This window comes from Eublepharis macularius, chromosome 1 (genome assembly GCF_028583425.1).
Source record: "Eublepharis macularius isolate TG4126 chromosome 1, MPM_Emac_v1.0, whole genome shotgun sequence".
NCBI classification, from domain to species: Eukaryota; Metazoa; Chordata; class Lepidosauria; order Squamata; family Eublepharidae; genus Eublepharis; species Eublepharis macularius.
This window is the reverse complement of record NC_072790.1, coordinates 129755789-129780046: the sequence shown is the minus strand read 5'-3', so window position 1 is coordinate 129780046 and position 24258 is coordinate 129755789. Positions and strand designations below refer to the sequence as shown.

At 42.8% G+C, this 24258-nt stretch overlaps 1 protein-coding gene across 2 annotated transcripts in view; it reads right to left on the bottom strand.

Moving 5' to 3' along the window:
- Window positions 1-24258, bottom strand: part of ESR1 (estrogen receptor 1) — a 365081-nt gene that overhangs the window by 261113 nt on the left and 79710 nt on the right. The window contains exon 1 of one of the 2 annotated variants that reach the window (XM_055003122.1): window positions 3332-3406. The exons of the other annotated variant lie outside the window; for it this stretch is intronic. The gene's annotated coding sequence lies outside the window, so the exon portion shown is untranslated. Of the gene's footprint in view, window positions 1-3331; window positions 3407-24258 lie in introns of those variants that run through there. 2 annotated transcript variants of the gene reach the window in all.

The following is a 24258-nucleotide window of genomic DNA, read 5'->3' as shown; positions in this document are numbered from 1 at the left end:
ACTTTACTCAGCATCCTTTGCTGAAGGATTTTGTCAAAAGCTTTGTGGAAGACCAAGATGCCTGTTTCTGGTCTTCTGATATTAGAGGTGTATTTCTACAATTTAAGCCTAGCCTGCACCTTTGAAATCCTACTTACCCTGAAGTTAGCATTTCTGCAATGGGATGGGTTTATTTGTGTACCAAATAATGCTGGTGAATCTGAGAAGGATTTTAAAGGATTTATCCAACACAGTATTGGTTGCAGGAACAATCTGGGACCAGATTAGGAAAGGATTACACAACAATCCCAGAACATATGGAAGTAGATTTAGGATAGCCACACACTTCTATTGAACATGTTCATGCATCAAGTGATTGAAGAGCAATGAGAATTAAATATATGTTTCTTTGCCTTTGGCAGAAATCATTACAAGAAAGCTCAAGCTGATAAGAAAAAGAAATGAATTCTGTAGACATGGCTCAGTGCTTTCACCTGAGGCTTACCCTCACATCCTTCAGCAGCACCCTGTGGATTGAGTCCAAGTGAGAATTTTGTATTATTTTTTAGCATTGTAGAGTATCTTGTGAAGATGAAAATACTTCTTCAGACCATCAAGTAGGAAGTGGGCTGATCCTGAACACATTTCATTATTTAATTGGCAATAATTGCCAAGATGCTGTGATTGGATGTTACACTTACTGTTGTGAAACAACTAACCATTTGAATTCATTTTAATTATTAGATTTAGGTAAATATTAAGCTTTTTACCCAATCCTTTCATACCACCCAGTTGCTTTCAGTAAACAAAGAATGCTATCTGAAAGCTATTTACTTTCCAAAAAAATAAAATGCCATGCCTATAATATGCCTTTCTCCAAAGAAATGAGCAAATAAGATATCCCTCCCCCCAATTTTAAACCATTGCTTCTACTGTTCCATTAACAAGGCTGGAAATACTTTAGATATTAGCGCCACAGTCCCCAAGGAAGGTTTGTCTTCTGCCTAAGGACTGTGTTCATCTTCAATCAGATGTATTTATAGTCACTTTTTCTGTTCTGTTTCTCAAAACCAGGGAGCCTTACAAGTAATCTTCTACATCATGTGTACCATGGCACCTGCCAGTGTGTTTCTTGGTGACTACTTGCTTTTCCCCAAAAATATCTGTTCTCCAAAGCAAACAGCCAGTTCTTTTCTCCGTATCGCTGAAGTAGAAGATGGATCAGAAGAGTCCAGGAAGTATCATCATTATGTCTACATAGGGTTGCCAAGTACCCCTCACTTCCCATTGGGAGGATGGAGTACCTGGCACTTACCTTGTGCAGAGCACGAGGTCTTCATTCGTGTGCATGGGAAGTGCACGTGCACCCCAGAGCCAGTGTGATGACGTCACTTCTGGAAATGACATCACCATGCCACCTGCGCAAGCACTCCCGTGCTCCTCATGAGGCTGATTTGGCACGTTTGGGACCCAAATCAGCCCCAAACGAAGTTCAGAAACGCTCCAGCGGGCATCGCAACAACGTCACTTCTGTAAATGATGTTGCTGTGCCAGTTGGGAGCACACGCACAGTATGTGTTCCTGAGGTGCCTGCCGATGGTGGGCAACCTCCAGGAGAATGTCCCCTTCAGTGATCAGTGGACAAGGGGGCAAATCCCCTGGAGTTTTCCCATCACAGGTGGGCACCTGGTAAGCCTATGTCTGCAAGAAGCACCCATTTGGAAACTGCTGCCTCCATTATAAGAGGATGCTTGGCTTAGAACCTTCCCATGTTTTAGATCCAGAGGAGTTAGCCGTGTTAGTCTGTAGTAGCAAAATCAAAAAGAGTCCAGTAGCACCTTTAAGACTAACCAATTTTATTGTAGCATAAGCTTTCGAGAATCAAGTTCTCTTCGTCAGACATCTGACGAAGAGAACTTGATTCTCGAAAGCTTATGCTACAATAAAATTGTTTAGTCTTAAAGGTGCTACTGCACTCTTTTTGATTTTCCCATGTTTTGTGATTGAATGCAGTCTCTAAGACAATGGCTGCTTCCACACACATTGGATAATCCACTTTCAATACTCTTTAGTGAACATTTGAAACTGATTTTCCATGTGTGGAACAAAAAATCCACTTCTAAAGGATTACGAAAGTGCATTGAAAGTGCATTATTTAACGTGTGTGGAAATGGCCAATCATTCTTTGATTAGTCCTATCTGGCAGCCAATTTGTTATGGCATCTACTACCTGTTCTCAAAATTCCTAAACTACCCACTGGTTCAACAAGTTTGGAGAGCCCTGTTCTACAGCATACAGACCAATTTACATGTCCCCATCCTCATGTACATTTTTCACAGATGACAGAATTATACGGTGCATATCAAGATGCTCCATGTGAGCTGCCCTGATATCAAGGACTGTAAACATTTGGAATTAGTATTATGTTTAGAGAATGGCTTCTCCTACCACAAAGGGAAGCCAAATAAAACTCCATCCAAAATGTACACCAACAAAGGAGCTATTAAAAACTTGTCACTGGTTAGTTGAATCTTTCACATTTTAATGTTGCTGTTGTATAAAGACAAAAATGCATTTTCATCTCTCAAGTGGAACAAATAGGTCCTTGGTGTTTCAGCAACAGTTGTTCTTTCTTGGAAGATGTTTGCATACTCTAAACAGAAAAGATCAAAGAACATAACTAGATGCCAAGGGGTGTGTCTGTAGAAATCAGGGTTATTCATTATAGCAACGATTTTGGTTTCTTTGTTTTTCCTTTGTTTGCATTGTTTTCTGCTTGTACAAGATGGTGCCACTCCTATTCTGTAGTGCATTGGTATGGTCAATAAAGCAAGTGCAATCATTCTTTCACAGTCTAGATTATTCTTTAACAGCAAGCTCCCTCCTATAACGATAGATGCTATAAAATTTCTAATGATTTATAATCTCTGGTGAAATGTATTTGGCATGTAATTTCTGCTATAAGTCTTATTACTACTTTTAAAAAATAAACTAAGAAAGAAATAGTGCTGTCATAATTATTCAAAATACAACAATTTGTTTCAAAGACATTCTCTTTCATGATGTAACAGTGTATGTATTTTGAATAAGCGATACGTTTATCTGAGACAAAAAAAACCTGCAGCATATTATACAGAGAGAGATCCTACCTCTATCCTCCCACTTCACTGAACTAAGTTTGAAGCCTTCCTCCAGTGTAGTAAGGAGACTTCTTCCAACTTAAGAGTATCTTCCAGTGGAACAGCCACTTAAGTTGGAGGATGGTTGGATCCACCCCAGTGGGTTGAAATTAAATCTCATCAAGTTAAGGGAAGAAATAATTATTGTGAACACAGTCACTGAGAAACTTACCTTATGTTGGCCCAACTGTAATAAACAAAGTCACTTGGGAACACCATTGGAGCTTACACAGAAGATACTCCTAGCAAACTGTATTTTTTAAAAAAACAAACATGCTGTCATTAATCACTGGAACAACTTATTTATTTATTTATCATACATAATTATGCAAGAGTGCTTTCTACTCAGATTATAGTGCTGTGTCATAGGAAATAGCTCAGAGAGATGCCTTGGCAAGGGACGTGGATTATAGACTATGCTATTGTGTACTGTCTGCTGATTATAGATATACTCCTACTGGGGAGCTTCCACATTGCTAATATTAGTTAGTTAGTTAGGCTTTGATTCAGAAAGCTATCATCACAATAAGAATTTTACAACCATAAATAGAGAAACGCTACTTGAGACTGCTCAGCCACAGCGAGCAAATGGGTTTTGGTGGGAAAATCTGCCTCCCAGTGGGGGAGTGAAAGGAGATCCATCATACCTCCAAATTGTATACCAGAATGGTATGTCTCGTTGTGGAATAGTGTACAAAACAATCAGCATGAACAACACATATCACTCCATTGGCTACCCATCAGTTACTGGGCTCAATTAAAGATCATGACTACAATTCAAGATCATGACTAGACATGGGCACGAACAGCATTACGAACAGAAAAAACCCACGACGAGCCCAATCTGTTGTTCGCGAGCAAGCTGTTCAAGAGGCCCCATCCTAAACGAACAGGTGGTTGTTAAAAGCCTTGTTTGTTGCTGTTCGGCAAGCCAGACAGTCTGGAGCCTGCTGCAATCAATCCCCTTGGCAACTGGAGAGGGAGGGACTGAACACAGAGTGGTTCTAGTTAAGTTCTGTATGGGGCTGTTGGGGGCTGAGTGAATTGCTGTTGTTTGCTGCTGGTTGCTGTTGCTCTTGGTTACAAGCCCCGCCACCTACTGTCATGGGGCTCTGCTGGGCTAGGCAGGAAGTGACCTTTTGAAACAAAGGTCACTTTGGGGGGGGGGCAAGGAAGTTCGTAGCCTGACTCGTAGGTTAGGTTTTTGTAGGGCCAACTTCGATGAACTCAGAGGCTTGATGAGAGTCATTCCATGGGGGAGTGTGCTGGAAGGGAAAAGAACGAGTGAAGGGTGGGCCCTTCTCAAACACGAGCTTTTGCAAGCTCAAGCCCTCACTATCCCAGCAAGACGGAAACATGGTAAGGGCTCCAAGAAACCAATGTGGATGTACAGAGAGCTCCAGAGTAAGCTAAGGGAGAAAAAGGAAATGTTCAGGAAATGGAGAGAAGGACAGAACCCTAAAGAGGAGTATATGAGGGTTACTAGGTACTGCAGATCAGCCATCAGAGAGTCCAAAGCTCAGTACGAGCTGGATCTGGCCAGGAGGGCTTGCTACCATAAGAAAAACCTACAGATATGTGAGAAGCAAACGCAAGGTAAAAGAGGCAAGAGGAAACTTCTTTAATATGTTTCTCTGGCATACAAACAACTTTAAGAACTTTTAGCATGGATGGAAAGACTTCAAACCCCAATCTTTCCCTCTGCAATTTCATACTAATTTGTCAACTAATGCATTTCTTCCATATGGATGGCTATTATAAAACATCAAGATATTTCATGCAGAATATATAGTTTACAATGTATATGTGAGCTCACATGTGCATGCATATGATATTTTGCAGCTGATATGATCCCACACTATAAAACTACAACTATAGTTCATGTCCTGAAATATAAACTGGTGTTAAAAGCTCTCTTCTAATTCAGTGTGGCCTTGGCATAGAATATATAGTTAGAAGATGTGTGCAGCCAGAGTGGGTCTTACTGCTGTAAAATGCAACTCAACTCTATTGTCTTGGCAGTGAACAAAACTATAAAAATGAATAAAGGAAAAAGAATCAGTTCCATGGCTAAGTTCAAGACAGAATCTGATTAGAAATCATAGCTGGTAGTTTTGCCTTCAAGCATTGGAGGCCGCTTGTATGATCAACTGTTCTTTGTTATGGTTTGGAAGGTATTTTATAAGCTTAGTTATTTTGGAGAGGTATCTCAGAGATACTTGAACAGGTGGGTTTCTTAAGCTTGTCACATAAATCAATTTTATTAGTTTTGGAAAGCAGTAGGGACGCTTGCAAGATGAAGTTATGGCTAACGTTCTTCCACAGTGATTCTTTGCCTAATCATTTGCTTTGTGCTTAATTTAAATAATAAATTCATACAACATATTTGTGGCAAGCCTTGTGTTTTTTGAGAGTCTGGCAGCTTAAAATTGCAATATTTCAGCTGATTTACAGTTTGGTTGTTTCTTAATCCACTCTGTGTCTTAAAATTTAGAGGCATTGGCAGACTGAATTTCTAGTTCTCAGACCAGCAGGAGACAGCTGAGTGGTTTGTTCATGCCTCTGATACCACATCTGGGATTTGGACCCTTGCTCCAGATGTCTCTAACAGGAAGCATTTGGTACTTTAAACAGGATACCAGTGCCAAAGGATTATGTGTTTCAGCTTCAAAATATCTATTGAGAAAGCCAGTCTTCATTGGCTTATAAATTTACTTTCTGATCCATAGCCTTCACATATTACTTGGTGCCACACAAGGTAACTATTCCTCATCCCAGTTCTTTCCATTTATAGCACTCATAATACAATATAAGCAGAGTTTACCATTGTTCCTTCAGCTGCTATTACAAGTTTACGTAAGAACCATTTTGCCTTGACAGAGAGAGAAAACACCATCCAGTTAGATGATTCATCCAGCTTGATGAGATGGCCCTCATTTCCCACAAATGCCACCACAGGACTTCTTAAGAAATTGTTTGTCCTGAGGGGAAGAAAAAGAGGACAGAAGAGCCCACCAGATAACCTAATGAAATACAGCATCATGGAAATAGCAGGTGAGAACACGTATTTAAACATGGAAGGCAGCTATTGTAAACATGTTATTTGAATGCCAATGAATATGTATTCTTAAGGTCAAACTAGAGGTGATGAGTGGTAGATCCATGTTCATTTATTCACATGTCCACCTGCTAACGTCTAAAGTGAGATGGAATGTCTAACAAAACCAGAAAGCAAAGAAAGCTAAAGCTTGCCCCTTCTCTTGTCTTACCTCACTGCATTCTGATGCTTTAACCATTTTATTTCAGCCTTGTTTGTTTCCAGTATTGAAATCAATCTGAGAGAAAATTTTCAGTTGCAGAGGACTGTAGCTCTGCACACGTGACCCTTCCCCACATTCAGTCAATGCTCAGAGAAGGAAAGTAAGCACATCTAGGCCCTGCCACCTGTCTCCTCTCCTTCAGAGAGTGTTTTGAGCTGGTATCATGCTGATGAGCCAGCAGCCATACAAAGACAGGGCCAGGGCCAATGAACGTGTGTCTGTTTTCCCTTTTCACACACTGATTGAACACAAATGTGCTGAAGGCTAAAGAAATAAAGATGGAGAGGTTACCTGCCCTTGTTCACGCACAGTTTTTCCTGGGGAAAATAGAATTAACCACTCCCTGGTTTAAACTGTAAGAAACAGATCTGTGTTTAAATATATGTGGGTTTCCCCCAATCATGTCTAGCTTAGCCCTTAGCATTGTTTCATAATAATTCATAAATATAATAGATAAATTTTAGGAAGTGCAGTTTCATTAAAACACAGTCAATTTCATTAGTAGTAAAATGCCTAAAGCTTAATCTGCTACAAAATAGTGTATGGAATAAAATCCCATTCATCAGTTATGATAAAAAAAACAAAGAAGATACAAAGAGCTGTATTCTTGCCACAAAAACCAAACATTATAACAGAACATTTAATTCTGAACATGCCACAGTTATAAGCATGCACTCATGACAGTGAGATGCCTGTAATGGGTAGTTTGTGCATGGTGTGGAGGGAGGGGGTCGGAGGCTATATCAATAGTGAAAATAAACATATCCCTTTACAAAACAATCCAATGAGAATAGTTCTCCTAATACAACTGGAGAATTGTTACCTAAAACATTAAATTGCACATCTTTTACATGCAATGATTGTGCATACATAAACCTCAAATGAAATATGTATCCTGTGGGTTTTGAGGTTATAGAATGTGATCCTTTTCTCAAATGTTCTCTCTCACTTCAGCAGGTTTTTTTGAGGGTGGTGGTGGTGTATTTATTCATTCTAGAGTGTAGCAAGCATTGCAGCTCTTATCATCATGACTTTGAAGCAGATAACAAAGAAGGAATTTTTCACTCTGCTACATGATTGCTTCAGCCCAAATGTTCATGACTATCAATAAGCAGTCTTATAGGAATGAGATACAAGGATGAAAGATTTCATTATCTCTGAAGAACCTATTTTTTACTACCATGAAGCATGAACCTCAGATACATACTTTAATGGACATCCTACAGAAAATTGTATTAATTGGTTAGCATGCTTCTCAATCCAACAGTCTATTCTTATCCTGAATCTCATTATTTTATGCTCATGATCCAAACACACCTGCTCCTGTATTAGGAAAAACATAAAAGATCTGTATTAGGACAAAGATTTTATATAAGGGAAAAGAAAGTATCCGGCTTTCCTATGACCTGATCAGAAAAGCACAGACAAATGCTGTCTGCAATGCTTTAGATTTTATGAATGCATAAATGGGGGAGTCACAAGGACTTGCAATGATGTGGGGGGGGTCTCATTTTTCCCTCCCCTACTATTTCAACTTTTCCATCTCTGAAAGGCCCATAGCATCTTCCTTTTCCAGATTCCCTCTCTCCTTTCCACCCAGCAGCCAACCTACTTTTATCTGCTCTTCCAGCTTTCCCTCTTTCCGTCCCTGTGATAAGCCTCTACCCAGAAAAAGTATGGCCCAGTTATTTTTGGTGCCTGCTACAGGGCTGGACCCAGTTGCATGGTGGGGAACGCACAAGAATTTGCGTGGTGCAACTCACTTAGCCATGTATCCTATTCTCAACACTATTTCCTTTCCCCCTATATCCTCACCTTTCCCTACTTCCTTCTCTCCTATCCATCAACCTACTTACCTACCTATCTACCTACCTACCTACCTATCTTTTACCTTCCCCCCATCTTTAGTTATATTATTTCATTTCTACCCTGTCATTCTTCACAATGGGGACGTAAGTCTCCTGTCCTTTATTTTATCCTCACAACAATGTTAGGATGAGAATGTATAACTGGCCCAAAGTCACCCAGTGAGCTTCGATGGCAGACTGGTGATTTGAACCTTGATCTCCCATATCCTAGTCTGGGGCTAAGTGAGTCATGCAAGTCAAATGCTATCAAGTCACCTGGTGGCTGCTACTGGGCCTGACCTAAGGATACGAGGACCAGGTTGGGAAATTCCTGGAGATTTTGGGGGTGGAGTCTGGAGAGGATGGGGTTTGGGGAGGGAAGGGGCCTCAGAATGGTATAATGCCATAGAGTCCACCCTACACAACAGCTACTTTCTCCAGGGGAACTGATCTCTGTCACCTGGAGATCAGTTGTAATGCCGGGAGATCTCCAGCCACTACCTAGCCTGACCCCAATTAGTCTTCCCTCAAAGCCCAAAAAGAACCTGCTCCCTTTCCTGCCTTTTACTGACAGAAGCTAAGGCTAGAACTGGCCTGCAATACTGAGTGGTTGCCTTTCAATGGTCTGTGAGGGCGTTTATTTCTTAAAGCTACAGGTGTTACTTTTATTATTTTGAGGGGAGAATTAACTTCCAAATGCTTCCCCCCCCCACAGGTTTTTCTGCAAGGCTGTGCTATTTTTCAGGTTTGAAGAATGATGTGTCTTGTCTGTTCATGGTTCTAATCTCTAGATTTAAGTATCTTTTCAGGGATGAAAATGGGTATTGCTCTCAGCCTGCAGTTAGAGACAAGAGGCTCTTCTTTTGTATCTATACCTCTTGACTTCCAAACCATTCTGTGTTATCTTGTAGAAATAGTTTAATCTTCCTGCACTTTCAACATTTCTACTATTATCTGTCATTGGCAGCTGTCTTATCTTTTGTGCAGTGGATGTAACTTTTTAGTACCATAGAAATAATCTTTTTTTGAAGCAGAAATAATCATTTTTTGCAAGCAGAAATTGCAAATTAAATGTTGTTGTCACAGGTATCATTATACTGAATTCCCCAGGATGCAGAAAGGCTATGAAATGCTTGTTTGGTTTTCTCCCCATAATCAATAAAGTACCTCTAAAAAGTCAAACCAAGCAGTAAATGAGAATTGCAATGTATCTCTTTCACCTGATCGAGACGCTTCTCTTGAACCAAATCTTATATGCATGTCTTCAGTTCCTTTTTCCTTTGTGAGCCAATTAGTCCTTGCAGTTACTAGCTAAACTCCACCCATATATGATTACTGTCCTCTTTCACATTCCTGTTTCAGTTAATCAAATAAACGATTAATATTTCTATTCCCCCTAATCCTTTGTTTGAGGCATCTTACAGAGTCAGAACACAATTAAAACTACATCAATATAATACAACTGTCCTTAGAACATCACAGTTTAAACACCAAACAACAAATTGCTATTGCTCTGCCAAAGAATCATAGAATACTTTTGCAGATTCTATAAACAAATACTATTTTGCATGCTTTGCAGAAGCTACCAGCCCTCTTTTCACTGTTCATTTCCACAAACAGAGGGGGAATAAGCCCTGGCTGCAGATGTGTGCATCTGAAGAGCATTCCTAAAAGACACAGTTGTGATTATTGATTATATGTGCAAGCACATAGGTTAATACAGGCAATCCCACCAAGATATTTAATGTGTAACATGAGATTGTAAATATGTTTAACTATGTTTTAGTATTTTATTTCTGCTTGCTAATGTGGGGCTTTTAAAGTTGCTATGAGTTTAAATGTAGGCCTCTGACGAAAGGAGGAAAGGGGCTGGTGGTGTAGCAAACAGCAGTTTTTAGTCTCTGCTGAGAGAAAATATTCTTTTGGAGCAAAGCAGGCTAACTATGTGGAACCTGTGAGAGAGTGTATGTCTGTGTTTCTGAGGGAAAAAATATTCTAGTTAAGTCAGGCAATTGTGTGGGAGTCTGAAAGGGATCTCCTTCTGCCAATTTTAGAGCATCTGCCTGATGTTCTGAGAAATTCTGTCAAAATCAGGCAAACTGAGTGTGTGCCTGGGGCAGTCAGTGTGTACGCACAGCACGCTGTGTGGGAAAGCCTGAGTCTGTGTGGATTACATGAAAGTTTATTCTGTTAGTGAAGATCTTGATTGTCATGATTGATGTACAATATTTAATTATTATATTGAAGAATATATTTTAGGTTGATTGTTGATTGTGCTTTAATTGAGTACCACAGGGGGGGGGTGGAACCCTTGCACCAGGTTGACACTACCATCTAAAACAAAGCCTTCCTGTAGTACCACTTAAGCAGAAGAAATCTAAGGTAAAAGCCTTCGGTGGCAGTGAAAAACTTTTGGGGAGCAGCAAAATACACAAGAACACAAACACAAAAGAGAAGGTGTTCTCAAGATAAAAGTTTGGGTGAAGTGGAGATCACCTGAAGCTCTGTATGAGTGGAAATATAAGAAGTGTTGATTGGGACCAGGGCCATCCTGAGGTATAAATTTAAGGTAAAGTTAAAAGGAACTAAAGGCCAAAGGGGTTGTGAGGGTGATCTGGCTGCGACATCTGTCACCCATTGATCGTCAGGGTTGATTTGGCTGATCTGGCTGGCTAGGCGGGTGTCCCCTTCCTCCCTCAATGCTCCACATGCGTCCCTCCCAAAGCAGCGCGCTCAGTGGAAGAGGATGACCATCCCAGATACAAGGAGTGTACCATTCTTCAGTCAATGGCCAAAGGCAAAGGTTATAAATACAAAAGATTTTAAAATGCTATCAAACGAAACAAATCATGACAGCTATGCTTCAAGTTTTTCTGCTGCAGCCCCAGTTTATTGATTGCTGATTGCAAGGGGTGGGATGGGGATACGGTTGTCAATGCTGGCTTTGGAAATTCCTGGTGACTTTGGCACAGAGCCTGGGGAAGGCAGAATGTGGTGAAGGGAGGGAACTCAACAGAGATGTGATACCAGAGAGTCCACCCTCTGAAGCTGCCATTTTCTCCAGAGGAACTGACCCTTGTAGTTTGGAGATCAAGTTTAATTGTGGGAGAACTCTAGGCTCTACCTGGAGGTTGGCAAATCAAGATGGGGATAATGTCACAATTGTACATAGAATACAACTATACAATATGGGATGGGGAGAGAATGAGACAGAGGGCTGTTGTTTGGGGCATGTCTCATATCTTCTACAATGTCAAGCTCCAGCATGAAACAGGCAGGTCAGAAAAAATCTAGACTCAAGACTGCAACAATAAAAGGCTACATAGAAAGTATCCTGAAACATTTTATTCTAAGACCGTTACTGATTTTAAAAAACAAACTACATTGTTTCATTCTCAGGGTCCTCAAGAGATCTTACACCATCATTAAATGTTGGGATTAAATGCATAGTTGAAGCAAGATAGTATCTTTCTTGAGAAATGAGTCAGAGTAGCCATCCCAGGATAAAGTAATACCAATCACAGAAGTGTTTTTAAAGTTACAAATAAAAACATTCTGAATATGAAATTATATATTATGTACATGCCAAATGTACGTAATATATAATGAATGCCAAAGTATGCTATTATTATCACCACAACAAACACCCTGTGAGGTGGGTGGGGCTGAGAGAGCTCCTAGAAGCTGTGACTGACCCAAAGTCACCCAGTGGGCTTCAAGTGGAGGAGTGGGGAATCAAACCCGGCTCTCCATATTAGAGTCCTGCATTCTTAACCACTACACCAAACTGAAAGAAAATAACAAAACTGAAGGAATAAATAAAATTATCTCTCTTTCTAAAGTATCTCTTTTAGTGCAATCCTATGCAGAGTTACTCCAGTCTAAGCCCACTGAAATAAACTTTTTAGGACTTTTTGCATCACGCTCCAGAAATTATCCCTGGATGACCACACTATTTTGCTGGGACATAGCAATAATAGGCCTTATTTGTGTGGCAGTAATCAGTGTGGGATCAATATTTCAGCCATTTCCCTAATGATCCTGGAAAAGGCCATTCTTCAAAATTAAAGCTGACATCTTCTTCCCACTGCATATTAATACTTCTGATAAATTTTAAACTAACTTTAAAGGCTTAGTTCCTAATGAAGCTGTCACAATAGCTCTTGGCCAGATGTAGGACACCACCAGAAATTTCTTGAAAACCTGTAGGCTTCGTGGCATCTGTCTTCCAGATATGTATGTCATCTGCAAGGTTCCTTCAGCTTAGCTCATCTAGGAAAGGAGTCAGTCACTTCAGTGGGGCAGAGAAGTAGTTCATGCCCTGAACTACTAAAATAATACTGAACTACTTACTTAAAATGGTTATTTTTGTTAATTCAGGGATTTAACATATCACTGATACAAAAATGCAGAATATAAAAGTGGGACATTCTAAGAGGCATTTATTTATACCACAGGGTTTTGGTGCAATTCACAATTGTGAAAATGACAGTTTAGGGAGCCAGCTGCATTTGGGAGCATATTCTGGAAATTAACTTTGCCACAATGAAGATCAAAAAGGTTAATATGAGGTTAGCCATAATGACAAAGGTTGTAATTTAGATTTGTTTTAAACCATTGCATGTGTGCAAATTAAGGTTTTTAAATTAACTTAATTCATTCAAAACTTTAACCTTATTTTTCCCATCAAAGAACTATACTTTTCTATCCTGTGGGCTGGTTTCCTGCCAAATTTTCTTCTGTTTATTTAGGAAATGGACAACAGCCAAACTATTACATAAGTTACTAAATACCACACTTGCTTAATACTAATAGAAACAGAAGTTATCACTAGAGACGGGCACGAACAGAAAAAAACTGAACATGATGTTCATTGTTCATTGCCATCCACGAACAGGGACTCATGAACAACCACAAACATGGCCCTGTTCACAAACATGTTTGTGGTTGGCTGTTCATGGGGGCCAGCAGGCTCTCCTCCAGCCATCATCCAAGTTTGGTCAAGATCCCTACCGCACCACTCCCAGAAACCTTACCTGAGCAGGCAGCAGGAAAGCTACCAATAGTAAATAATAGCTTGGCCCAGAGCCTGGCGGCACCCCTGGAGCTTGAAGGGCTATCCCACCACACACAAAGAAAATTTAAGCTCCAATGCAGTCTCTCTATCAAAATGCCAACAGCAACTGTCTCTCCCTCTCCACTGTCTGCAAACTAAGCTAGAGCTGGGAGCCCCCCTCCCCCCTGGTCTTTGCTCCCTTGTTGTAACCAATTTGGAGCTCCACACTTGAAAGGAAGACCTGCCTATCAAGATAAATTGGGCTTAGATTGGGGTTTCCAGGGCAACAGCAGGAGCTCAGACAGGGTTCAGACAATCCCTGCCTAAGTTGCCAAGGGAATTGATTGCAGGTGCCAGACTGTCTGGCTTGATGAACAGCAATGAACAGCAATGAATGAGGCTTGCAACGACCACCTGTTCATTTAGAATGGGGCCTTACGAACAGCTTGTTTGTGAACAGCAGATTGGGTTGTTCGTGGCTTTTTTTTGTTCGTATTGCTGTTCATGCCCATCTCTAGCTATCACAAGAAACATAATTCTGTGTTTAAGAGCTGAATCATATTCCAGAAAATGATCATAAGAAACCTTATTTGCTAGTGAGGCTTATTTTTTGGTCTGTGTTTGTTCCAACATCCAGCAAGAATCACAATTACCTTAACAGATACTAACTAATCTGATTATGTGTTTCCCATGTAGACTCATATTTAAATATTACTGCTGATAATTTATATAATCCTTTGTGCTTTACGTTATTCATACACCTACTAGTCCCAATTTACAAATAAGGAACTGAGACGAAGAGTAATCTCGATACCCACTGAATTGTCCCAAATGACACATTACCCATAAAAATAATTTAAGAGTAGCTGAAGAATGAATCATAAGGACCATATTACTCCAGTTCTGGATCTATACTGCTGACCTTTAAAGCCCTATAATGGTTTGGGACCAGCAGACCTGAAGGATCACCCACTCCCTTACAAGCATGACATCATCCAAGGCCCTGCTTTGGGTACTCTGACTTCTGAGACTAGGTGGTTGGCAGCCTAGTGGCACCAAAACTCTCTCTACCCAGAGAGACTAGCCTGTCCCTTCTGTTGCCATCTTCTACCAGCAAGTGAAGCGATCTCTCCTTCCTGCCCTGTGTTTTAACTTTGCTTTTATGTTTTTGTATGTGTATTTTAGCTTAGTTTTAATTGTTTAATTATGTGTTTTCATTTGGTTTTAATGGTTTTTATATCATGTTTTTATCAAGTATGTTTTTAATCTGTTTGCTGCCTTGGTGACTTGATGAAGGCAAAAATGCAGGATATAAATTTTATAGATAAAGAAAGAAAGAAGAAAGAAAATGCTCCTTTCTCCAAATGTCTTTCAGTTTGGGTTACTAATGTAACCCCCATGAGGTAACTGGTTTAGCCCAGTAGGGCAGAGTCAGTAGCTAGAGCCAAGCAGCTGAGGAAGAAGCTAGTTGCTGGGGAGCTGAATAATAGTTAATATGCTCTTATCACCTTGAATAAGGTAATTAAATGTTGTATGTGAACAATATGACTTAAAGTGGTGTATGTGTATTGCGTTTGGTTGGTGTTACTGGGATTGCATTATTTTTGCAGGGCTGTAATTCCCCAAAAAGAGGACAGAAGCCTGGATTTCAGTTGCTTCAAATTGGAAGGGTTGTGAAATTGGAAGGACTCTATCTCTTGGTGGAATCAGACAACTTGAACTGTTGTTTACCTTTTCAAAGACATTGTTGGTTTAAAGTTTCTATATGGTTGCACTTATGAGTAGGGGTGTGCAAGCCAAAAATTTTCGGCTATAGCCGAAAGTAGAAAGCCGAAAGAAGATTCTCTATTGTTAAAGCCGAAAGCCGAAACAAGAATCTCTTTCGGCTTTCGGCTTTCGGGATTCTTTCGGCATTATTTCGGCATTCTTTCGGCTTTTTTCTATGGGAAAATGCCTCCGTCTTCCAGGACGCCTGGAGGAGGCATTTTCCCACCGAATAAGCCCAAAATTGGTGGGGACCTTCCTCTAACCCATCTCTAACAACCACCCAAGTTTCAGACAGATTGAACTTTGGGGGGCCATGTTATGGCCCCTCAAAGCAGGTCCCCCCATCCTCCCATAAGAAAGCGAAGGAGCAGCATATTGTTAGCATGCTGCTGCTCATCTTTCTTCATTATTTCCTATGGGGAAAAAAAGAAGAGGCAGGCTTCCTTTGCCAGGGGTGGCATTTTGCATGCAAAATCCCCCCTTACCCTCAGGGGCCCTTCTCCCACCCCTCCTCCCACCCCCCACCAAGGCTCAGCCTGCTCCCACTTGGGGGGGCCATTTCATGGCCTCCCCAAGTAGGTGCTCTAATCTCTACCACTGACAGCTGGGGGAGGCTTGTGTTGCCAGGGGTGGCATTTTGCATGCAAAATGCCCCCCAACCCTCTGGGGCCCTTCTCCCACCCCTCCTCCCACCCCCCACCAAGGCTCAGCCTGCTCCCACTTGGGGGGGCATTTCATGGCCTCCCCAAGTAGGTGCTCTGCTCTCATCTCTACCACTGACAGCTGGGGGAGGCTTGTCTTGCCAGGGGTGGCATTTTGCATGCAAAATGCCCCCCAGCCCTCTGGGGCCCTTCTCCCACCCTTCCTCCCACCCCCCACCAAGGCTCAGACGGCTCCCACTTGGGGGGGCCATTTCATGGCCTCCCCAAGTAGGTCCTCTCAGCCCCTAAAGTCCACCCCTTACAGCCCCACACAAACCCAATTCCCCCCCAGCTGCCACACACAGACCCAAATCCCCACATTAGCCCCTCACATCCACCCCCACCTGCCCCACACCCATAACCCCAGGAACAGGCTGGCAAAGGCCAGCCCTCTCCCTTTGTTCCCTATGCTGGGAACTTCTAAACTCTCTTTCCCTGGGCAATTCTGCACAGCCCAGGGGTGCCACAATGGTGGGCACACTTCTGAGTGCCAGCTGGTCCCTGTGAAAGAGCACCTGAACCACAGACACCCTCCCTCAAATTCCCCCACCACCTACAGAGATGGCTGGCCAGCCAGCCCCATTGTTCCCTATGATGGGAACCAACTGCACAACAAAGAATAAAACAAGAACAACACAAAATAAAGTTTTAAAAAAATTATTTTCTCCCTTCCAAAGTACAAGTAGGCAAAGCATTATGACACATTACACCAGCAGTCCCCCACACAGAAAAATTAAAACAAAACTCACTTAACATCAGAGAATCACAAAACACGATTCCTGTCAAAAACACTTTATTTCTTGAACAGCTTTAGGTTACACAGCAGGGGGGAACACCAAAGGGCATGGCAGCACTATCTTACACAAAAATAACACAACTCACTTAACATCAGAGAATCACAAAAGCACAATTCCTGTCAAAAACACTTTATTTCTTGAACAGCTTTAGGCTACACAGCAGGGGGGGAACGCCAAAGGGCATGGAAGCAGTATCTTACACAAAAATAACACAACTCACTTCACATTAAAGAATCACCCCCAAAAAATTGCTGTCAAAAGCACTTTATTTCTGTTACTGCTTTAGGTTACACAGTAGGAAGGCACCACAGAGCAGGAAAGCAGTGTACTACACAAAAATAACACAACTCACTTCACATCAGAGAATCACACAAACACAATTGCTGTCAAAAACGGTGAAGTGGGTTGTATTATTTTTTGTAGTACATTGCTATCATGCCCTGTTGTGCCCTCCTACTGTGTAACCTAAAGCTGTTCAAGAAATAAAGTGTTTTTGCCAGGAATTGTGTTTTTGTGATTCTCTGATGTTAAGTGAGTTGTGTTATTTTTGTGTAAGATAGTGCTGCCATGCCCTTTGGTGTTCCCCCCTGCTGTGTAACCTAAAGCTGTTCAAGAAATAAAGTGTTTTTGACAGGAATTGTGCTTTGTGATTCTCTGATGTTAAGTGAGTTGTGTTATCTTTGTGTAAGATAGTGCTGCCATGCCCTTTGGTGTTCCCCCCTGCTGTGTAACCTAAAGCTGTTCAAGAAATAAAGTGTTTTTGACAGGAATCATGCTTTGTGATTCTCCGATGTTAAGTGAGTTGTGTTATTTTTCTGTGTGGGGGACTGCTGGTGTAATGTGTCATAATGCTTTGCCTACTTGTACTTTGGAAGGGAGAAAAAAAATTTAAAACTTTATTTTGTGTTGTTCTTGTTTTATTCTTTGTTGTGCAGTTGGTTCCCATCATAGGGAACAATGGGGCTGGCTGGCCAGCCATCTCTGTAGGTGGTGGGGGAATTTGAGGGAGGGTGTCTGTGGTTCAGGTGCTCTTTCACAGGGACCAGCTGGCACTCAGAAGTGTGCCCACCATTGTGGCACCCCTGGGCTGTGCAGAATTGCCCAGGGAAAGAGAGTTTAGAAGTTCCCAGCATAGGGAACAAAGGGAGAGGGCTGGCCTTTGCCAGCCTGTTCCTGGGGTTATGGGTGTGGGGCAGGTGGGGGTGGATTTGGGTCTGTGAGGGGCTAATGTGGGGATTTGGGTCTGTGTGTGGCAGCTGGGGGGGGGGGAATTGGGTTTGTGTGGGGCTGTAAGGGGTGGACTTTAGGGGCTGAGAGGACCTACTTGGGGAGGCCATGAAATGCCCCCCAAGTGGGAGCAGTCTGAGCCTTGGTGGGGGGTGGGAGGAAGGGTGGGAGAAGGGCCCCAGAGGGCTGGCAAGACAAGCCTTCCCCAGCTGTCAGTGGTAGAGATTAGAGCACCTACTTGGGGAGGCCATGAAATGGCCCCCCCAAGTGGGAGCAGGCTGAGCCTTGGTGGGGGGTGGGAGGAGGGGTGGGAGAAGGGCCCCTGAGGGTGAGGGGGCATTTTGCATGCAAAATGCCACCCCTGGCAAAGGAAGCCTGCCTCTTCATTTTTTCCCCATAGGAAATAATGAAGAAGATGAGTAGCAGCATGCTAACAATATGCTGCTCCTTCGCTTTCTTATGGGAGGATGGGGGACCTGCTTTGGGGGGCCATAACATGGCCCCCCAAAGTCCAATATGTCTGAAACTTGGGTGGTTGTTAGAGAAGGGTTAGAGGAAGGTCCCCACCAATTTTGGGCTTATTCGGTGGGAAAATGCCTCCCCCAGACGTCCGGGAAGACGGAGGCATTTTCCCATTGAAAAGCCGAAAGAAAGCCGAAAGAATCCCGAAACGTTTCGGCTTTTTTCTTTCAGCTACCCGAAACGTTTCGGCATTCCCCGAAACGTTTCGGCATTCCCCGAAAGAAGCCGAAACACTTTTGTTTCGGCATTCTTTCGGCATTCTGAATGCCGAAACACACATCCCTACTTATGAGTTTAGTTAAAGAAAAAATAGTTGTATTGTATTAATTGTTAAAAGGTTTTAATTGTTTCCCCTTAACTTAAAATTGTGTGGAAGTTTGCTTCCTAAGCCCCATGGAACCCATACAAAGAGAAGTTACACCAACCCTGGCTGAAGCCTTGAGATCTCCTAGAATTACAAGTGATCTCCAGACAACACAGATCAATTCCCCTAGAGAAAATGGCTGCTTTGAGGGGAGGATTGTACAGAGTTATACAGGGCTTTTTTCTGGGAAATGAGGTGGTGGAACTCAGTGGGTTGCCCTTGTTGAAAATGGTCACATGGCTGGTGGCCCCACCCCCTGATCTCCAGACAGAGGGGAGTTTAGATTGCCCTCTGCACCGCACGGAGGGAAATCTAAACTCCCCTCTGTCTGGAGATCAGGGGGTGGGGCCACCAGCCATGTGATCATTTTCAAGAGGTTCCGGAACTCTGTTCCACCACGTTCCAGCTGGAAAAAAAGCCCTGGAGTTATACCTTGCAAAGTCCCGCCCCTGTCAAACCTTGCCATCCCCAGGCTTCACCGTCAGATCTCCAAGAATTCTCCAACCCAGAGTTGACAACCCTACTTTCAGTTACCTCCCTGGTAGGATTTTTGCTGTATTCGCCTCTGCATTTAACATCCCCTATACACTGAGGGGGAAACCGTTGATGGGGATTTAGAGCTAATGGTAGATGAGTGGGCTGCTTGAGCTGTGGCAAGGGATTTGAATCTCTCAAAGTCTGCCTTCTCTCTCAATCAACCCAACTTTCCTCTTTTCCCTCCCTGGGCTAATTTTCTCTACATCTGGCTGGGCCTCAGGGGAATCCTCTTTGGCCAAATGTTCCTGACACTAAATATGGCCTCACTGGTTGTTCATGGTCTCTCTTGTGAGACTGGTGGTGAGTGTGCCCTCATCATCAAAGAGGAATTGCTCCCCCCTGCTGCTGTAGCCAGGAAAAAGCATTAGACCACACCCTTCTTCTCTTGGCAAACTTCCCTGCTGCAATTATTAGTATCTTGCCCCCTTGAGATCCACCCCACCCCCAGTGGAAGCATATCTTCTGGTAATTTCAGTGACGGCTGGAAAATTGAACTAGAGAAAGAGAAGCAGGAACACGGTACATGACCTCTCCTCCCCCTGCTATTCCAATCCAATGTCCCCATGGGGAACAAATTTCCTCCTTTAAATGAGCACTTGAGCAACCATCACATTAGGGCTGCCAGCTCTGCATTGGGAAATTCCTGGAGATTTGGAGGGGTAGAGCCTGGGGGTGGCAAGGTGTGGGAGGGGAAAGAAGTTTGTGGGGTATAATGACATACAAATCAACTATTTTTTCCAGCAGAACTTATCATGTAGTCTGGAGATCAATTGTGATTCCAGGAGATCCCCAGGCCCCACCTGGAGTTTGGCAACCCAAACTGAAAGGCATTTAGAGAGGTGAAAATGACACATACCATTTTTTCCCTTTATTTATCTACAAAATGCATCACATGCATTGAAATTTAACATTCAGTTTGCGTCTAAGCAAGAGTTTCAATTCAGGTCTCCCAGTTCTAGCATCAACTTTTTATCCCCTAGTTCCTAAGGTTTAGGAGCAAAACTATACTGACTGTGAAACCAGTACAATCTATTCACAAACTTGTAACAGAGGATCAGAATGGAAACCAGTGAGAGCCTGGAGATGAGGACTTGGAAGGGTGGCCATCAGTCCTCTTGAGGAATCATCCAAAATTCTATGGTAAAACCAAAGAGTTTCCAGTGATTCCTAGAGAGGTGTGACGGCATGCCTGGGTTTTCCCCAGAAATAATGTTACGGCATTGACCTGATGGCCATTTTAAAACATTTTCTCCAGCTGCCACTCTTGAGGAGCTAGTGGCAGCAGATTCCCTGCCCCCCCCATGGGCTGGCAACTCTAGCATGATGTAGTTGTTAAAGTTTCATACTATGCTACAAGAGACACCGCCATTTTCTCAGTTTAACTTGCCTCATAGGTCAAATCCACATTCACCCATTACCCGCATGTTTATCAGATATCTTCCGTTTGCCTCCAATCCGCAATTTTTTCCTCTTCGTTCACATTCCTGCTTCCAATCCGTCTTTCTCGCGCGTCCCTCCGGTCACATGGCCACTTGAAAACTGCTTTTTTGGACGGGACCTTTTTTCCCCGCCCATTTTTAAAAAATTTTTTGTGCGCACTTTTCCGTTATTTCGATCTTGCCTTATAAAGAAACATCATTGAAGATAATGATGCCTCTCTTTCCCCCACTGACAGCACTGATGGCTCTCTCCTGTTTCTTTTTTGGAAATTTGGAAGCATGTGGGAAGCTTTCGTGGGCATTTCCTATGCAGGACAGTTCAGTGCCTGAATTTTACTGAAGTTTCACTTCCTTGGAGTGTCATTATTTCGATATTTCATAATTTCGATATTACAGTAATATAAAATAAAAAAAATAAAAAACAGTTAAAAAGGAAGTTTTGCGAGTCCGTTCTGAGGATGGATTCACCCCAAAATGATTTTTCAAACTACCAGATTTGATTCAGAAACAGCATAATCAATAAATCCAATGCTATGAAGTCAAAAACAGTCTTTTGCAGACTACGGAGCACTTGCAAGTTGAATCAGCCAATAGGAACTCTCAGAACGGCCGGAGAGACAGGAAGGGGGGTGGTTTTTAAAAAAAACCACGTAAATTGCGCATTGGCCCATTCACGGCCACCGTGAAACTCCCGTTGAAAACCTGTGACCACATATTCGGGAGAAATGCGAATGAAATGCGTCTGTTTAATGAGGTTATGTGACCGGCACTCGGGATTGCGTGGGGAATGCGGGGAACATGCGACTTAGAATGAGTAATGTGGATTTGCCCATAGTGTCAGGTGTTCAGCATCACCTGCCATACTCAGCAACACCCTGCTTTCTTAATTGTGGTCTAATGCTTCATGTTATGGTTATGCTATTCTTTTACTGGCCTGCAAATGTTACTTTTTGAACCAGTGATGTGAAAGTATGCAAGGGAGGCATTTGTTCCTGCTGTTATCTCTATGAACCTCTGAACTGTACCAGGGCCTCTCTCCTTAGCCTGGGATGAGGTGCCTGCCTAGATGCCGCAATTCTGAAAATCCCATACATCTGTTCTGCAAGAAAAGTTTCTATTCTACTTCTGAAATTACATTTTTTACACTTCTGAAATTATATCAAGAATCACTTTGGATACTATGGCCCCAAACACCATCCCCCTCTTTTGTAATTTTTGTTTCATGTAAGCCTGAAAAAAGTACTACGAAGTTTACTCACTATATGTGGTTGGTCCTAAAGTACTTGTCTGCTGATGTTTATTTTATTTTAATTTATTTTAGTGGACTACTGTTGCCGTAGACATTTTATAAATAGGCAAATACATTTTTAAAGCTAATTTTTTTACTCTTTTTCATTGCAAAATTAAGTTATTTCTCCAAAATTAATTCCTCTTGCTAGTTCAGACTTGACAGACAAATTAGCTAGGTAACATAAGCATTCTTCCTGCATAGTGGAACTGTTGCTGGTGACTGTTAGCTTGCTGAATGTTCTTTTAACTTCTATCACAGGTATTGGCAATGTGCTAACTATGCATTGAAAATTAGCTGTGTGGTTGTTGTTGTTTTTTAATTTCATTTAATAAAATAAGTGAGTGTAATTCATCCACTTTTCAAAAGCAGACAGTGAATTGTCTACCCAAATTGCATAAAGGCCTTATCTCCTTTGAAAAAGTGGAGGATTGACTGGTATCCTTTATCTTCTTTTAGTTTTCTTTGTTTGACCCCCTTTTTTCTCACTGCCTCATTTATATTTATAACCAGACATAGCAGTATGCTTGGTGTGTGTGAAGATGTACTCAAAAATATTTTCTACCTATAAATGCTACCTAGGGTTGCCAGGTCCCCTTACCGTGCTGGCAGGAGTGGGGGGGGTACCCGTAGGGTTGCCAGTCCCCCACTGGGGGTGGGGGATTCCCCACTCCCACCCTCCACCCCATCCCCATTTACCTGGCCAGTGGGGTGGAATACATCTCCTGGGGTGTGATGTTGCACTGTGCTGGGAGTGTGCCCCAGGAGGCCCGTTCGTGCACCTTTTACTCTACAGGCTGGGAAAGTGGGGGTGGAAGAGGCTGGGAGCAGGGAATCCCTTGCCCCCATTGGGGGATGGGCAACCCAATCCTACCAGCAGCCAGCACTGCCTCTTACTGTCCTAATGTACCTGATTATTATGGCGCTTTCTGTTTCCCACCAAACATATCTCCCTCCTGACTGTGCATAAAGAACTCTGAAACTGATAGATCTTAAAACAACATGCGTCTCAAACATATGGTTACCATTAGAGGTGTGGAAGAAAAAATATTTGGGTTTCCCGCTTTGGAATTTCCAAAGCGGGAAAAAAGTTGGAAATAAGCAATTTCCGAAGCAGCAAGCAGCTTCAAAAATTACTTATTGACTGGCTTCGTTATGCTCCCTAAAGATTCAGAGCATACTGGAAAGGCATTTAAACTTTCCACCCAGACGTGTATTTGACCCAATGGGAGGAGGAGGAGGGGGTTCCCTCCTTCCCCTCCCATTAGGTCAAATAAGTGGTGGGGAGGGAAGTTTAAACCTACATTTTTCTAGCCGTTTGCAAGCAGCTAGAAAAGTGTAGGTTTAAAACCTACCCCCACACACACTTGGCCAACTGCGGGAGGGGCCAAAGAATCCTCTGGCCCCTTCCACAGCAGGAAAAGGGAAGCGGCAGGCTGTAGGCTTAAGCCTGCAACTCCACTGCTGGGCACTCCATTCACCTGCTGCAGAAGAGGCCAAGGACCCCCTTGATTGCTTCCGCAGCGGGGAAGGGAAGCAGCGGGGCAAGGCTTAAGTTTGCAGCCCTGCCGCCAGGCGCTCTTTTTGCCCACTGCAGAAGGAGTCAGGGAATCCCCTGGCCCCTTCCACAGCAGGTGAAGGGAATGGCAGCGCTTCTTCACCAATCACAACTGGCAGAGAAAGGGCCCTTTAAATGCCAGCTGGCCTGCAAGGTGATCTCCCCCTGCAGGCCATCTTAGGTGAAAGGGCTCTTTCTCTTCCGCTTACGCGGCTGGGAAAGGAACCTTTAATGCTAGCTAGCCCATGGGGAGTCTCCCCCCATGGGCCATCTACAGTGCTGAAAGGGTTTTTTTCCTGCCACGGAAGTGGCAGAGAAAGGGCCCTTTAAATGCCAGCTAGCCCACAGGGATTCAGCATTTCCGAATCAGGGCCAGCATGCTGGGCCAGATTCGGAAATCCCAAATCTTTACAAATCAGGTCTGATTCAGGTATTTATCCCAAATCGGAAACCCAAATTGCACACCCCTAGTTACCATTATGATTGCCATCTTCCAGATGGGGCCTGGAGATCTCCCAGAATTACAACTGATCTCCTGACTACAATTCCCCAGAAGAAAATGGCAGCTTTTGAGAGCAGGTTTTATTTCATCATAGAAGATCCCTCCACTCCCCAATCTCATCTGTCCTCAGGATCCACCCCCAAATATCCAAGAATTTCCCCACCTAACAACCCT